The sequence below is a fragment of the Phyllostomus discolor genome, chromosome 5, assembly GCF_004126475.2.
Source record: "Phyllostomus discolor isolate MPI-MPIP mPhyDis1 chromosome 5, mPhyDis1.pri.v3, whole genome shotgun sequence".
Classification (NCBI taxonomy): domain Eukaryota; kingdom Metazoa; phylum Chordata; class Mammalia; order Chiroptera; family Phyllostomidae; genus Phyllostomus; species Phyllostomus discolor.
In genome coordinates, this window is record NC_040907.2 from 169,856,454 (window position 1) to 169,872,869 (window position 16,416).

A 16,416-nucleotide genomic window follows, 5' to 3' on the forward strand; every position below is an offset into this window, starting at 1 on the left:
GAGAGGGGCCTGGGTCTTTACTTTTCTGCGCCGGGAAGCCTCACTATGCATCTTGCTGTACTCGTCTCGTCTGTACAATTAACCAGCATCTTGGCATAAAATGTGGAAATTTGTACAGTCTTCAAGGCATCTGTGGGCTTTATGGTACAAGTTCTGTTAGTACTGAAGCCACAGAAAATTAAATGTTCCCCAAAGAACTTCCAGATGTGCTTTATTCTAATGGGGTCATTATGCAGTAAATTAAAAAGCAGGGTAAATGGAACTGTAAAATTTAAATTACTCTAAAACCACATCTCTTTGCTTTGAGCATTCATTTGTGGGGTTGCATTTGCAATAAATGTGAATTAGGCAGCTGCAATAACTGTTAATCATATATTTATAAAATAGTAATGAGGAAATGAATAGCAGAGCAAGACAGCTGCACATTTCTCTAATAGTGTGTCAACTGCGAACATAATAAGATGTGGAACATTGTTTGGTGCCGGGCTGATAGCACCACCGAATGCAAGAGATCTCTTCAGCCTCTTAACTTTACATGAAATTATACATAAAATCCATAAAAGCCCATAATAATGCATTATGCCTCTGAATTGTATTCAATATTTTTCTTTGCTTTGATTTTCTGAAATGAGCTCTACTTTCACCAAAGCCATCTTCCGGGCATCGCGAGGCTTTTGTTTCAGGCGACGCTGGGCTTCTGAGATTGCAATTGGATTTAAAGAAAGCAGGGCCGGTGCCGGCAAGGAGTTAATGGTGGTGCTTTGTTTTGTTTTCCCGGAGTTGCTGTGCGTGGCCACAGGCGTGCCGTGTCCTGGGTGGAGGACAGCGTGTGTGCAGGCCTCTCCCGCTGCCCCCTGACACTGGGAGCCCCCACTCCACCCCCCGGGCCGCAGGCTCGTCCTGGCCAGAACGGGCATCAGCTCCAGCCACCGTCCAGGTGCAACAGCGTCTCCGGGCAGAGGCTGGAGGCTCAGGCAGGGGTAGAAGGCCAGGGTGAGGGGTTGCCGCACTGGCAGATGGAGTGATGGCTGTTACTTGAAAGTCTCCCTGGACTCGTCGGGCCTGGGGTTCAGACAAAGCCCGTGCAGCGACCCTCTGGAAACTGGGGACTGTGAGGGAGATTTTCTCCTGAGCTCAGAGGGGCAGGGAAGAGGATGCACCGTGGAGGGTTCACGGGGAAGGGAGATCCCGGCCAGTGCCCTCCTGTCACTCCGCCCCACGGCCTGCTGGGAGGAAGCAGGTTCCCCTCACAGAGCGGTCAGGGCTCGGCCCAGCTGGCCTGCCCGCCCCACATTCAACACCCGCAGACCCCACGTGTCCCGGCTGGAGTCCGGCGGCTCTGAGTATGCGTGTACCCTCGTTCTGGAGCCGGCTTTACTGCCTGGCTGAACCCCTCTGCTCTGGGACTCCCCCCTTAGGAAGCTTCCTCAGACTCCTGGTCACGCTTTCTCCTTCCCTGGTGCTGTTTCCCACTGTGTGCCTATATGGTGATCTTACAGAGAATGGGAAGAGAAGCAGGCACAAAGGAGAGAATAAGTCTTCCCCATAACCACTCCGTATCTGGAGATGATTCCTGTGAACATTCGATACACTCTCCTTCCGTCTTTGTTTTATTTGCATTCATATCCATGGATCCAAATACAATCATACCATGCATAACGTTTGAAGTTGTTTTTATTTACTGTATTTACATGCTTTTCATATCATCAATGTTCTTCTACATGATAATATGGCATTTAATATGACTTTCACAGAATGTACATCCCAAAGAACTCCATAATTTAACTATTCCCTTATTTGTTTAAAAACGCCATAGTTCATTTACCCATTCTATGTGTGGTTAACCATTCTCTTCTTGTTTATTTAACCACCCTTCATGTGTTGAATATTTAGGACCATTTTTCACTCTTTTAAATAACAGGGTCCTCAAAAACCCTTGCCAGTTTCACAGGTATGATGCCTCATTGTAATTTGAATTTCAACTTAAAAATTTTACTCCTAGCCAAGTAGACTTTTTCCCTTTGGTTTTTACGTACTTATATGTATTTTTCTTTGGAGGTGATTAAGCACAGCCTTCGTTAACTGAGGGGCGGTCCCAGTACCGAGTGTTTCATGGGACGCACCGACCACCCGTGTGGACATCGGCCCATGGGCAGTGAGAGAACTGAGGCCAAGAGGCTGAGCGCCCTCCCTCCCTGTGGCAGTGTTAATGGGCTCGGGGGCTTCTCCATTCACATGCGCGACTGATCGCACACTTCCAGGGTGCTGATCCCTTTCTCTGTAATTTATTGGAGCCGTTTGCATATTAAGTATTCGATGCACTGTCCTTGTCCTTGCAGCACTATCTTTTAAATTCTGCAATGCCCCAGTGTTCTCAAAGAGGGCGAAAAGAGCCCCCACCCCCTGCAGACGTGGCCACTCTTCCCATTGCGCCTTTGTTTGGAGAGTCGCCCACTTTGTGGCTCCACTTCCCAGATTCTTCTTTGCACCATCTCGTGATGTCGTAGCCTGGTGCGAGGTAGGCGGAGAGACGCCCCTTGCCCTTGCGAGGGGCCAGTGTCAGAGATGTAACAGGTGAGCCAGTTAAAGGCAACGGCAGAACAAAAACAAACCCCAAGCTGCATTCACCACAAAAGCCAGCCGAATCAAACCAAACTGAACCCAAGTACCCCAATGCGGTGACTCAGCCGGTTCGGCTTTGGGGGGAGGGTTGCCGGACAGAACGCAGAATGTCCAGTTACATTTGAATTTCAGGTGAACGACACTAACATTCCTAGGAATTTTAGTTTAAACATACGATAGAGAAGTCCTGTGTGCTGTCTGGGACAGCTACACTTCCACTCACAAGTGGTTGCTGGGCTCCTCTGGGTGTCTCGTGCTCTTACTCGCTGCCTCTCTGCGCCCTGAGCGAGGGCAGCCTGGCACCGTCCGATAACTGGAATGATGCCCTTAGGGCGGGTCAGAGGGACCCAGAAACGGAAGGCGGGCTCACTGGCCAAGTGCCCTTTGGTCTGGAAACTTCTCCCCGCTCCTTCCCTCCCGTGTGAGCACACGGAGCAGCGTGAGGCTCAGGCACGGGCCCTTGCCGCGCCCGCTCGGAGGCCGAGGTGCGGCGGATGGGGGAGGTCCTCCTCCTCACCAGCGGAGGAGAGAAACTCGGTGAGAAGAACAGTATCCTGGGCGCAGTGTGTTCTCCACGAAATAAGGAGCACCTCGGTCAGGCCAGCACAGCGTTAAGGGTTCCTCTTGGCTAACCTTAAATGATAAAGGAAAAGGCTAAATAAATACCTATTAACTTTTAAAGCATTGTAAGTGATCCTTTGTCCTCAAACCAGAGCATATGAAGCCACGGACCGTGCTTAATACGATCTTGACATCAGAGCCCCCTTTCTGGCAAGAAGCAGATGCCCCCCACTCCCTTCTGGCTGCGGGTGTCGGGTGGGCCAACGGGCGCCCCTCCTGCCACCTGACTGCACGTTTTCACCAGCTGCCTCTGCACCTTTACGTAAACAGTGGGCACCGACTCACATCCCAGAATCCCAGCTCCATCGTGTTAGCACGTGAGAGCCCAGTGTGGGTCTAACGTCCGCTGTGGCCCGATCCCTGGTCAGGGCACGGCATAAACGTGCCTTCGTGGACGTGGGGGAGGTGGCAGGCGATTCTCAGAGGAGGGGCAGATGGAGACATCCCAAGTACACCTTTGGCACGGGAGGGGGAGAACGTGAAAATTAAGAGCGTGAACCCAGATGCCAGACTGCTTGGCTGTGTGACCTTGGACTGACCTTGGGCAAGGGTCTTAACCCCTGCGTGTCTCCGTTTCCTCCCCTGTGACGTGGGTGATGACATTCCCTGTCTCGCAGGGAGGGTTCACGTGGGAATGGAGTGAATTCACACAGGTCGCACTTTCAGAACCAAATCTGGCGAGCAGCATGGGGACGGCTCCCCATGACTGGCGACGGTCACCACCATCCCAGCTGGTCGCCCTGCGTTTTTTAGAGGAGGAGACAGAACCTCAGAGAGGGTAAGCTCCCGGCTCAAGGTTGCAAGAAGTGACCTCTGACAGCAACCTTGTCTGAGTCGCAGCTCTACTGGGCTCTGTCGGGGCTGGACAGATGCGGACACCTGCTCCCCGCTGGGCTGGTGGTTCACACCGCTCACTCACTGCTCGAGAAATATTCCCTGAGTGCCATCGGGTCATGCCTTGTTGCACTTGGAGAAGGGGAAGGAGGGAAGAAGGGAGGCCATGTGACAGCCCCCCCCTGCGGTGGCTTAGCCCGCTCCTTAACACCAAGGCTGTGTGGCGGGCCCGGGTCCCCCACCCTAACGGGTTGTCCAGAGTGTTCCTTCCAGCCGCAGTCCCTCCCCCGCCTGGGAGCAGGGGAAGCGCATTAACCTCTGCATCTCGGTGTGTTCCAATGCCAGGGAGCTGCCACTCACGGCCTGGCACTCCGTTGTCACTCAGTAAACGGCAGCCGAGGCTCCTGCAGAGGGAAAAGCAGACCACGGCAAACACCCACGGGCAGCTGTGGGAGGACACGGGCCCCACCTGGGGCAGGTGCAGATGCTGTCACAACAAGCCTTGGGCTCAGGCTCCGACCAGAGCCTCCTGCTGCTCAGAGGACCGGTAATTTCAGACTGGGCGTTGGCCAGCCCAAGGTGACAATATACTGTGGTCGCCTAGAGAGCTGTGGACAGGGGCAGGCTAGCCCAAGCTCTGCTCTAGCCCGGGGCTTTTCTGGGCTCTTGGAGCACCTTCAAATATTTGCTTCAGATTAATCTTCCAGTGTACATAATTTATTTTCACTGCGGCTGTGCGAGTCCCAACACTGAGTGCAGCGGCGACCCTGCAATGCGTCTTTTCTCATGTATTAGGGTTAATGGGTGAGCATCCTTAAATTTCAAGGGAAGCTGTTTTTTGAATAGCCATTTACAAGCAGGATTTGTTCATTGCTATGAATGAAAAACAAACAAACAAACAACCTAACCTGAAGCAGAGACTGATACAGGTAACGGCCAAGGTAACTCATGAAACCAAATTCAAAACAGTGTTGTGATTCCCACTGATCTGATTTTAAGATACTGTTCATTTGAACTTCCAAAACACATCTATACTGCTGAGATGCCCCTTCCTCTGTCACATACATTGGGGTTTCCGATAAACACAGCTGGTGAAAGACAGAAAGGCGCCTGACACAGTTTCTGGGCTGCGCCCCAGAGCCCGGTCAGGGCGGGGAGCCCGGTGTCAGCCCGGATGTGGCCAAAAGGTGAAGGCGTCCCTTTGTCCCTCCGGCTGTCCCAGCCGCCCTCACTTAACACTCGCTGAACTTGGCCTAACACCCCAGCACTTGGACACCTCCGAAACAAGGGCCGCTCTTCCCTGGGCTTCCAGGTTTCACACTTAGAACATGATAAGGAGCACAGAAGAAAGACTGGAAGGAAATACACTGAAACGCTAATTGTACTGTTCTCTGAGTGACTGAATTTTCTTCTTTTTCTTGTTTCTCAATTTTCTGCTGCGATCATGACACATCAGTGCTTGGCCAGACCCCTGCCCTGGCATCTCATGTTACTCCCTTCTTAACCAGGGAAGAAAATGCAGTTTTCAGCATTCTCTCTTCTTTCCAGGGAAGACCACAGAACGGCCACCCTGGCTCCCGGCAAGACCGGCCCCGCCCTCTCCCCGTCCCACCCCAAAGCGGAGGCTCAGGCAGCTCTGGAAATGCGGTGAGGGTCCCTGAAACACCAGCCCGTGTCCCCAGCAGACCCCTGCTCACATGGCTCCAGTTCCATTAGTAACGTTCCGCCTGCAACAAAGGAGGGACGGTTAAATAGGTCCCCCGGGGCCCTTTGTGCAGGCCTGCTAATCTGCCCAAATCGCCGCCCCGCGAGCCCCCACTGCAGCCGGCAGCCGGCGCTCTTTTTGGGTCCCGGCCGCGTCCAGAGCGGTTACAGCGGAGATCCGAGCCGAGCCGTCCTCCGAATCCTGCAAACGCCGCTTCCTCCGCGCACACGAACGCTGGCCGTCCGTTTAATTTTTCAAATAAAATTAAATCGCTCTTATTGTCTGATCATTTTTATTAAGAAAACCTTTTAAAATGTTAATTATTCGGGCCCCTCGAAGCGCTTTCATCTTTCCCTCCTCGGCTCTTGAGCCGCCAAGTGCCCGCTCGTCCCCGACACCCAGCAAAGGGGGAGACGCCGCGGACTTCCCTTTTTCACACCCGCGACCGGGCCGCCTGCGCGCCCATGTTTATGTGGATTTAACTTTAATTTTTCTGCCTTTCATCTTCTGAATTAGCCGCAGAAGGCAGGGATCGCCCCTTCCCTGCTTCTTCCCTGTTTATTTGCCTTGACAATAGATTCATTAACTCGCTTGGGGTGCTCAGCCACGCGGCCACGTCCGTTTCAAAGGGAGATTTAATGGCAGTTCATATTTTTCTACATTAGGGAAGATTAAAGTATATTACAATACCCCTTTACCGCCCTATTTTCCTCATTTTAGAAGTGGTCAGTTTGAACATTTCTTCCCCCTCCCTGTCTTTCATCTGCAGCGTTGGGTAAATTGTGCAGGCCTCGCACAGGGTGGTCCCAGCAAATGGAGCTCCGTGTCCCCGCTCGGACACATTGTGTGGCCCGCCGGCGGTCACATAGAGCGCCCGTGTTCACGCGGGACATCAAAAGCACAAATGCGCGCTCCAAGTGGGGGAGGAAGAGGCCGGAGGCTCGGATACTTCATTTGCGTAATTGTTAGTGATTATGCGGCCCGTTTCGGGGTGATCATTCCGCCGCCTCGGAATCTGTGCTCTGCAGCCCGGGGAGACGGTGGCGTGGAGTCTGTGCCCGCATTTGCATGGACGGAGATCTGGATTCACGGCCGCAGCAGGGGACGCCGCGCGCCGGCAGGGCAGGCGCGCCATCTCCGGTGGCCCGAGCGGCGGGCGCACGGATATTCTAATAGTGGGCGGTGATGAGACCCACGGGGCCCAGACTCGGGCTTTATTATTTCAGCCGTGTCCCCTTGGGTGAGATAGTCAGGGGACTTCCAGGCATTCTCAAGCCCGAACAAGCTAGGTGTTAAAAGATTTAAGCTTTTTTTTTATTTTTTATTTTTTGCAAGGTAGAGAGGTCACAGCTGCCGGGCACCCCCACACCCCACCCCACCCCGGGCTGACGTTGTGTTTGGGGCGCCCTCTGTCAGCCCAGCTCGTCCCGGGAAGCCCTCCCCCACCCCCATCAAGGCGGCGTGACCTTGGCGGGCGCACAGTCTTCGTGAAGTTTCGGGACGTGTGTGAGGTGCGGGAGGAAAGGGCAGAAGACAGATTTTACGACGGCACAATCATGGGGTGTAGGTTTTAGGCAATAAGCAGGTAGCCTAGTTTCCTCCAAAGAAAAAAAGAAAATAATGGAAAAGTGTAACATTCATTCGGAGGCCTCAAAGGCATAAAAAACCCAATTCCAACTGTTATAGGTCCCTGCAGGAGTCTACAAAAGGACTAAGCTTTTTAAGTAAGAAAACTAGATTCTGGCCCACGGGGCCCTGTCACTGCTGCTTAATGGATGAAACTCTTTGGATATAAATATGCTGTTTACTTCTCGGCTTCAGCTTCCATAAAATATAACCTGTTTATGATTTACGACCCACAGGAAAACCGGAGGATGGATTTTTAGCTCTGAATTGGTTGGATGTCAACAAGAAAAATACAGATAACATATCGCAGTGGCGGGGTGTTAATGCCACACAAAATGATGAAGTTATTTTTGTTTAGAAAAGTTAAGTTTTGTTCTTAAAGTTGTTGGCAGACGGCCGTTGTGAGAGGCAGGTTGGCTGGAGCCGGGTGCAGTGTCTCCCTGTCCGGTGGCTCGGGGGTGTGGGTGTGTGCACTCCGGTTCCCCATCAGTGGCATCTTGTGGAAAACTTTGGGCTAATGCAGGTTGCTCAGAAATGGGGACGGCCTTTTTTTTTTATCTTTTTTCTCCCGGACTCACTCAGGTTTCCAAATGCTGCATTTCGGTTCCATCTCCCAACCTCAGATGCAGAAGCTGCCGCTGGCTGCTGGTCGTATGGACAGGAGATGACAGAGTGACTCTTTGCTGCACAGGCGTGATCGGGCAGAATGCAAAGCAAAACCCAAGGAACCAAACCCATGGAGACCCCGCGTGAGAAAGCAAGCGAGCAAGCAAAGCAAAGCAAAACTTCAAAACCCAAAGCAACCACAGACTCTCCCCGCTGTGAACCCACAGAGGTCACCCTAGTCCTTGGGTTTTGCACTGGGAGAAGATTGCATGCTCATTTGTCATTTAAGTGTCTGTGTTCCTCTCCTCTGGTTAGTGTGTGTGTGTGTGTGTGTGTACACCAAAGCAAGTCATCTGATTGAGAACTGAAATGTATGTATAAAAACATACATACGTGTATATTTCTATCCATATTATCCATGCCTTTTTATTCATAGGACAATAAAGCAGATTCTTTTTGAGGCTCATGGAAAGAGCCTCATCCCAGACCCACTGGCCAGATGTTTGCAAACAGGATTTCCAGCCAAAGGGATGAGATTGTCAAAAGGAAGAAGTTTTTTTCCTCCTTTGCCTCTTCTAAGTACTGAAGGAAGGAAATTTACTCTGTGTTTCAAAGCTGTGCTCGGAAAACTAGAACCCCCTGCTCCGGAGGCTGGAGAGCAGGCCTTCCGTCTCCCTACGACCTAGAAGGAGCAGAGCCGGGACGCCCTGCCTGGGGCCTGTTCCCGGTGGCCAGGTTGGAAGGGGCCCACCTTGCCCACCGGTGCTTCGGTTTTGGACAAAGAGGCGTGCTGAGAGGAATGCCAGCAGCACCCACTTCCTTGGGTGGCGACAGCTAGCCTCTGTCCCTGGGAGGGACCTGTGGCCCCAGGAGGTAGAGCTGCTTAGGCTGCGTGGTTTGTAGGAAAAAGCGCATTGTCAGAACTTTCGTGTTGCGTGTCGGCATCACCCGCAAAATACCTCAAGTCTCCTGTGACCTTCGGTCAGCCGAGGTTCGGGAGGGAACCTCAGGAGGTCTGCTGGCTTTCTGTGCTGCTTTTAGAGGACTGGGGTGGAGAGAGGGGCTGTGTCGTTTCAGCCAGGACCACTCACTCAGGTCAGGAGGCGACGGAGAGTCCCCAAATGTTCTGTGAGCAGCGGGGAGCGCCCCCGGGGCTCCCAGGTCTGTGTGGGCCGGTGGGGGGACGCTAAGACGGTTTCCTCCTGCACTCGGTCCACATGGCTCACTCAGCACCAGCCAGGTGCAGTGGCAGGCATCTGGGCCTAGAATGGTGCCTTTACCCCCCACAGCGCCCCCACTCTGGAAGGGGGGCCTACAAGCCAACAGATAGTCGCTATCTCAGGTGATTGGAAAGGGCCGTAAATGGGCCTGGAGGGGGGTGGGGTGGGTGTCAAGGAAGGCATCCTGGTGGGGGAAGCAGCGGGTGTTTCTGGCAGCAGGGAACTGGCCCGTGGGAACATCCGGAGGTCAGTGACAGGGCGGAGTAATGAAGGAGCAGAGGGAACTCCGGACGGCCGGAGTCCAGGGAGTGAGGCATCCGTTGGCGCATCGGCTCACAGATTGGAACCGTGTTTCCCCATCTTTAGTGAGTGTGTGAGCGTGTGTGGTGGGGGAAGCTCTTACAAAATGCAGATTGCTGGGCTCCACACTGGGCCCCCCGTAGCCCAGCAGACACGGCCGAGGCCTCAGCCCGGAGAATGTTCAGGAGACTCAGGAGAGTACAGACTCCAAGGCCAAACCTCGTGTGAGTGCCCACTCAGAGCAGGCACTGAGAGTCGCCCAGGGGCGTCCAGGAGCTGCCTCCAGGGGCAGTGCTCCCGGTGTCCTCATAACCCCCTGAGGTGTCCCCTCTACCCTGGGGGCCGACCTGGGCTCTCAAACATCGTCCAGAGGGTCGCTCTGCCCCCGGTACAGGCAGCTTCCACGTGCGCAGCAGGCGCTGGCCCCTCGCCCAGCCCTGTGTCCGGGAGAGACACGCAGCCACAGCGAGGCCTTGCTTGCTGCAGCAGCTGGGGGCCCAGTGAAGGTTTCGTCTCTGCTCCAGTTTAAATGAAACGACTCTGGTCCTCATGGCTCCTATTTTAAGAATGCCCTTCTTTGCTTGCCAAGGACCCCCATCCCGGGAGCACAGAGTCCATCCATAGGCCGAGGGGATTAGTCTTGTGACAGTCTAGTCCCCTTCTGAGGCCTTATGTCAGCTTGGACACAACCGTAATTGCACAGGGATCAAAAGCATGAGCGTGTTGTCATCACCACCACCACCATCACCACCACTATCGTCTTCTTTTACGTGCTGCACTGCACGTAACCTCTGTCACAGCCCGGGCTGTGTGTGGCGTGGGACTGCTGTCTCCGTCTCACGGACGTAGGAACTGAGCGTCAGAGGTCCTGGCTTGTCCAAGATCACATGAGAGTGTGACCCCTCCTCGCACACAACAGCGCCGGCTCCCCGTGGGCAAGAAGTGCTAGGAAGGAGTGTGGGGAGGCGGGGCCCTGGGCTGGGGCTGGGTCTCGGGCCGGCGGCTCTCTGCGGCCCCGCACTGCCTTGCAGAGAAGACTGTGCCAACCGTGAGATCCGACCCGGGTGAGCCGGCCGCCCTGTCACAGCGGAGGCCCCGCCCCGGGGGGTGGGCACACCCTGCAGACCTGGGGAGACAGAGGCTTCTTTGCTATCTCCGGGGCCCAGTCTAGAAATCCCGGAACATCAAGGAAGAATAGAGTAGGCTTGAGTCGGGCTGGGGAGGGACCTAAGGCTGGCTGATGGCTCCTGCAGGGGGGCGCCTCTCCCAGCACCCTGGCAGCGCTGCTCCTGAATCCGTCCCCAGGTCCTGCGCCCGCAAGCTGGCCGGGCATCCTCACACCATCAGGAGCTCGGTAGGGCCTTCAAGAAAGGTCTGCAGGCCTGTCCTGGGGGTGCAGGTGGACGGATGGGAGATGAAGCACCCTCACAGCTGGGGGTCACAGGTCCGTGGGGTGCTGGGAACGAGAAGGGCTTCCTCTTGTGTACCCCACCATGGTCGCTGGGAAGTCTGGGAAGCCCGGAAATGGAGATAACCACCCTGCTGCCTTCGTGGGTTGGGCATTTCGCCCCCAGGTGGAAGGTCACATAATGTAATCACCAGAGGAGCCGTGGGACTCCAGCCCGGCGAACACCCAAGTGCAGGGACTCGAAGGCCCAGTGGGGATCAGAGGGCACAGGCGCCGCCGGTCGGAGGGGACGGAGTAGGCCTCTTACAGCCGGGGTGGACAGGGTAGGTTCTCTGACACGGGTGGCCTTGCTCTGGCTGCCGTGAGTCAGGGGACATGGCAGTGGGAAGTGGTGGTGGGGCGGCGAGGGGGGCGGGGTGATGGGAACCACGATGACAGCAATGACCAACGACGGCCGACGTCGGGCGCGAGCTGTAGGGAATGTCAGCAAGGGATGCAGTCTCTCCAAATCTGACTTCATCCAAAAATGGGGCTCGTGGGGCGTCCCCTCCCGCACAGCTGGGAGTTGTTTTCTTCCTCAGTCGATTCCCTTCTGGTTTCGAGCTCATTCTTTTACATTTCTGAGTGAGGGCCCCAGGGCGCTCAATAAAGATTTGTTAAACTGAGACGGGGTGGGAGGGACAGGGGCTCGCGTGGCCTGCAGGACACACGTGATTATAGGGGATCAGGAAGCCCTGCAGGCCTGTCTAGAAACGAGGTGACAGCTGGAATCGACGGGCGTCAGTCTGAGGAGCAGGAGGCGAGGGCAGGGGCCTGAGCCGGGCAGTCTGGGTTCGGTTCCCACTCCGCCGGTGGTTTCAGGGTGACTTTGGGCACATCCCTGCGCCAGTTTTCTGGGTAGAAAAGGAGGAGGTTTGGCCAGATGGTCTTTAAAAGACTCTCACAGTTCTGACATTCTGAGGGTGTGTTGGGTGTCGAATGATTGTTGACCAGAGCCTTCTCCTTGTCATTCCCTGTCACCTGGGTCCCCTTGCTGTGAGGTCGGTGTCCCCATTTTACAGCTGTGGAAACCAAGACCAGGGTGCAGGTCTGGCTGTCTACTAACCTGGCGTTGAGTCCTGCTCTCTTGTGTCACATGGCCCTCTGTGGTCATAAACCGTCAACCGAGGAGTGTCACTGTGCCGAGCAACAGACTGGTGCCTCGGGAGTGACCACAGAGCACGGTCCTACTGCCAACCGGTCCCAGCTTCTTGTTAACCATCAGCCTGGTGCCTAGAAGTCTGTGCCGACGCCCTTACGAGATGTGGGTAGAGATCACCCACAGTGGCTTGTGCAGCGTGAGTCTTCCAGGGCCAGGGGGCCATCGGGCCGGGCGGCCATGCCTGGCCCCTGCTCGCTCCGGGCCGTGGTTTGCTCTTGGAGGAATACAACGGGACTGGAAATCAGGCAACTGCCTCAGGACAGAAGTCTTAGGTTCGCTCTCTTCTCCTCTAGCGGTTCCTTCGTCGGGGCTTGGAGGGGAGGCTTTTGACGGTGGGAGCTTGAACTCCCATCTGGTCTGGCTCCTGTGGTTGAACTTGGAGAACATTCATCCCGTTGGTTTCTGACCTTCAACTGTCCTCTGAACGCCAGACCCAATTTCCAGGCGAGACCTGCCACGTCTGACTAATGCCCAAAAGGAACAATTGGTAGGGAAAAAAAAATCTTGGGTCTTTAATTAAAAATCCGTGTTTGGCGTGTGTTCAGAGGCATATTTTTGCATCTTAACATGTTTCTTTTCTCTTTGTAGTTGGGCTCTGCTTATAAATAGAGCTGGCTCGCAGTCACATTAATTTCATTTTATCAGCGATCCAGATCAGCCCGGAATGCTATTCATCTGGATTTGACTGCCACCGGAAAACAACCTTCACCGATATCCACTTTTTCGCTGGGTAATCGTGTAGTCATTAGGATGCGTGTTGTACACAATCTTGATTTAAATAATCCTCGCTTAGTTTTTTTTGTCTACACAGATAAAAAAGCTATTTTGTCAGTATTTTGGAAGTAGGAAATCATCTTGATTATTTTAATCAAAATCAACATTTGTGAATTGTGGCATTCTTTTAGGAACAATTAATGTACAAGGCAGAGATTTGTCTCCCTGCCCTGCGCTGCAGATGGGTTGCCAGTGCACCAAGACAGAGCAGAGTGGCAGTCGCGGGGCCCCAAACACGTGCCCTGGCCTCGGCGCCAGGTCCTGGTGGCCTGAGGGTGGGCAGTGGAACCAGTCCTATGAGGCTGCAAACCCCTGCTCTGCTCCCCAGGAGCTGGGACCTTGGGCAAGTATTGAAATGATTGTACCCAGCTTCCCCGTTTGTGAATGAAAGGCTGATAGCTACCTGGGAATTAGTTACAGCGTGTTGGGCAACCCTCAGTGTCATTTCCTTGTGCTTTTGTCACGGTGAAGCAGTGTCTCACTGGGACCTTGAGCAGGGATCCGCGGGCTTTTTCTGCAAAGAGCTGGACAGTAAGTAAGTCAGGCTTTGCATGCACAGGTTCCCTGTTGCAACTATTTGCAGCTCAAAAGCAGCCATAGACGATACACAGAGATGATCAGCATGGGTTTGGCCCACGGGCTGTAGCTGCCCAGTTCTGACCTGGAGCGAGGCTTGGAAATCAGATGAACGTGATTTAGAATCTGGTCTGATACTCAGCGATTGCAGAGGACCTCGGGCAAAGTACGTAACTTCTCATTTTCCCATACCAACCTCAAGGCTGGAGCGAGGGTGAAACGATAGCAGGGGCCGGCCCTTCCCGCAGAGCTGGGTGCAGAGCTCCACAAGGAGGGGTCACTGATACTCTTGCCCGTATTGCTTTTCTTGAGCTTCATTCGTTTCCTTTGCTCCGACTGACGGAAGGTCAAGATGGGGAAGTCACGGGGCCCGTGGCCTGGGCTCTGGGGCTTGTGGGCTGGACTGGGGGCTCTGAAACTGCAGCAGCTGGTGCTGGGGAGGCGGGCCCCTGGAGCTGCTCCCAGCGCCGGTGTCCAGGCCGGCAGAGTCGATGGGCCCGTGTAACAAGTGTCCTGTCCTCTCTATCGACTGCCACGTTTTTCACAGTTTTGTGTGTGTTGGTGGTGATTTTTAAAAAGCCCCCAAGTGTAGTGTGAAGTGCTGTCCCGAACGTAAGAAGGGTGTGCTGTGCCTTATGGTGGAGACGCTTGTATTGGGTAAGTTTCCTTCAGGCCTGACTTACAGTGCTGTTGGCCGTGGGTTAATGTTAATGAGTAAGCAATGTGTGTTGTGTGTGTGTGTGTTTACACATATATGTGTGTATATGTGTGTGTATATATATGAAATATGGCATGTTGGGCAACCCTCAATGTCAAATATACATTGTATAAATTTCACATATATACACATGTATGTATATTTCAATGTGTGTGCATATATACACACACACATGTATTGAAACCGAAACACACATAAACCAAGGCTGTGTATTTACTGACTTTTGAAAATGTGCCCAGAGGCTCGCAGGCACCAACCCTGCATTTCCCATAGGAGTGGTGGTTAGTGTTTGCTAATTCAGTGTCTGGCGACTTTGCAAAGCGTAAGTCTGCCAGTAAGAGTGGCCACTGTACTGGGTACTTGTGTGCTTAGTGAGAATGGCCCCAGCTGTGGGGAGTAGGACCCAGGCTGTGGTGTCTGGGGGACCGAACGGGAGGTGTGGAGGTATGGAGGGTCAGTGTAGACATGTCCTACAGGAAGCTGAGGTGAGACGAGACAGACCCGAGGGGTTGTTTTACACGGTAGATGCTCTATCAGTAATTTTTCATTGCATTGAGGAAGAAACTTGAAATGTTTCTTAGTGGATTTTTATGCTTTATATTAGCTGAACTCTTCTTGTCACTTTGGAGAATCTTGAACCTTGCTTAAATAATTAAATTCCTGCCAAGAATCACCCTGAAGCACATCCCATGTGAGAGAGTTGCCCATGGGAGAAGCAGTTTGTTTGCAGAGTGGTGTTGGTGATTTGGAGAGTCTCTCTCTGTGGTTTTCCAACTGGGGCTTACAGTCGAATGTCCTATTTTTAAAAATTTATTAAAATATAGTTGACATTCAATATTGGTTTAGTTTCGGGTATACAACATAGTGATTTGACATTTATATATGAGGTCTGTCCAGAAGTTATCCAGCCTTATAATATGAAAAATAGAGACATTTATTGAAAAAGATACAGGATACAAGAAACACTGTACATGGGACAATGACATCCCAGTCCCCTTTGAAGCAGGCACCTTGGGACCTCACACAGTTCTCCCAGTCACCAGCAGCTGTCCCATTGTATTTTCCTGAATCTCACTGACAGTCTGAAATCTCTTCCCTTGCAAAGGTGATTTTAATTTTGAGAAAAGCCAGAAGTCACAGGGTGCCAAATCTGGGCTATAGTAGGGCTGAGTCACCTGGGTGATTTGATGTTTTGCCAAAAAACTCTGCACGAGATGTGATACGTGAGCAGGCACTTTGTTGTGATGAGGCTGCCAATCCGCAGTTCCCCATAGCCGCAGCCTTCTGAGTCATCGAATAGTTTCCATGGAGCAATGATCAAGCTTAACACAAAATTTGATGCAGATTTGTTGCTCTACTCACTCAGTCATTTTGAATGTGACGGCCACACAGGACACATGCTCACTCAATGACATCTACGACCCCACTGACTAGTACAGTGACGTCATCATTGTTCACTCATGTGCATCCCAGTCCCCTCTCCTTGGCTGCCAGGTCACACAAACAGTTTTTGTTATATTAACAATGGCTGGAATTTTTCCGGACAGACCTCACCGTGCCTTACGATGTGATTATCACATAAGTCTAGTAACCACCTGTCACCATACGAAGTGAGTGTATTACTGACTCTTTTCCCTGCGCTGTTCATTCCATCCCCAGGACTTATTTATTTTATACCTGGAAGTTTGTACCTCTAACTCCCCTTCATGTTTCTCACCTGTTCCCCTACCTGCCTCCCTTCTTTTTTTCTTTTTTTTCTTTTTTTTTCCCCAGATGTTTCTTTCTAATGAATTGACCATTACATTTCCTAAGTTCTGAAACGGCCAACAGACCATAGAAAGACATTGCTTTAGGCTCTGGCTTGAAACCAGCAGCTTCAGCAAACTGCTGGCCTTGATTCAGGGCGACCCGCCTCCCTTCTGACTACCATCCATTTGTTACCTGTACCTATGAGCCTGTTCCTATACCCGCCTCCCTTCTGACTACCATCCATTTGTTACCTGTACCTATGAGCCTGTTCCTATTTTGTTTGGTTGTTCACTCGTTTTGGTTTTCTCAGGTCCCACGTATAAGAGAAACCACATGGTTTGTTGCAGCGCCTCTTTCATAGCCAAGATGTGGGGACCACCCAGGTGTCCACGGGTGGGGGAGCGGTTCTGGGTGTGGCACCTATACGCGACGGAACATGACACAGCTATAAAAAAG

The 16,416-nt window shown here is 52.8% G+C and overlaps 1 non-coding gene across 1 annotated transcript; it reads right to left on the minus strand.

Annotated features, from left to right (window-relative positions):
- Window positions 1-15,982: 15,982 nt before the first annotated feature.
- LOC114498311 lies at window positions 15,983-16,119 on the minus strand. The gene has a single exon (XR_003684742.1). It is a non-coding gene; the product is annotated as a small nucleolar RNA SNORA2/SNORA34 family (small nucleolar RNA).
- Between the last annotated feature and the right edge of the window lie 297 nt (window positions 16,120-16,416).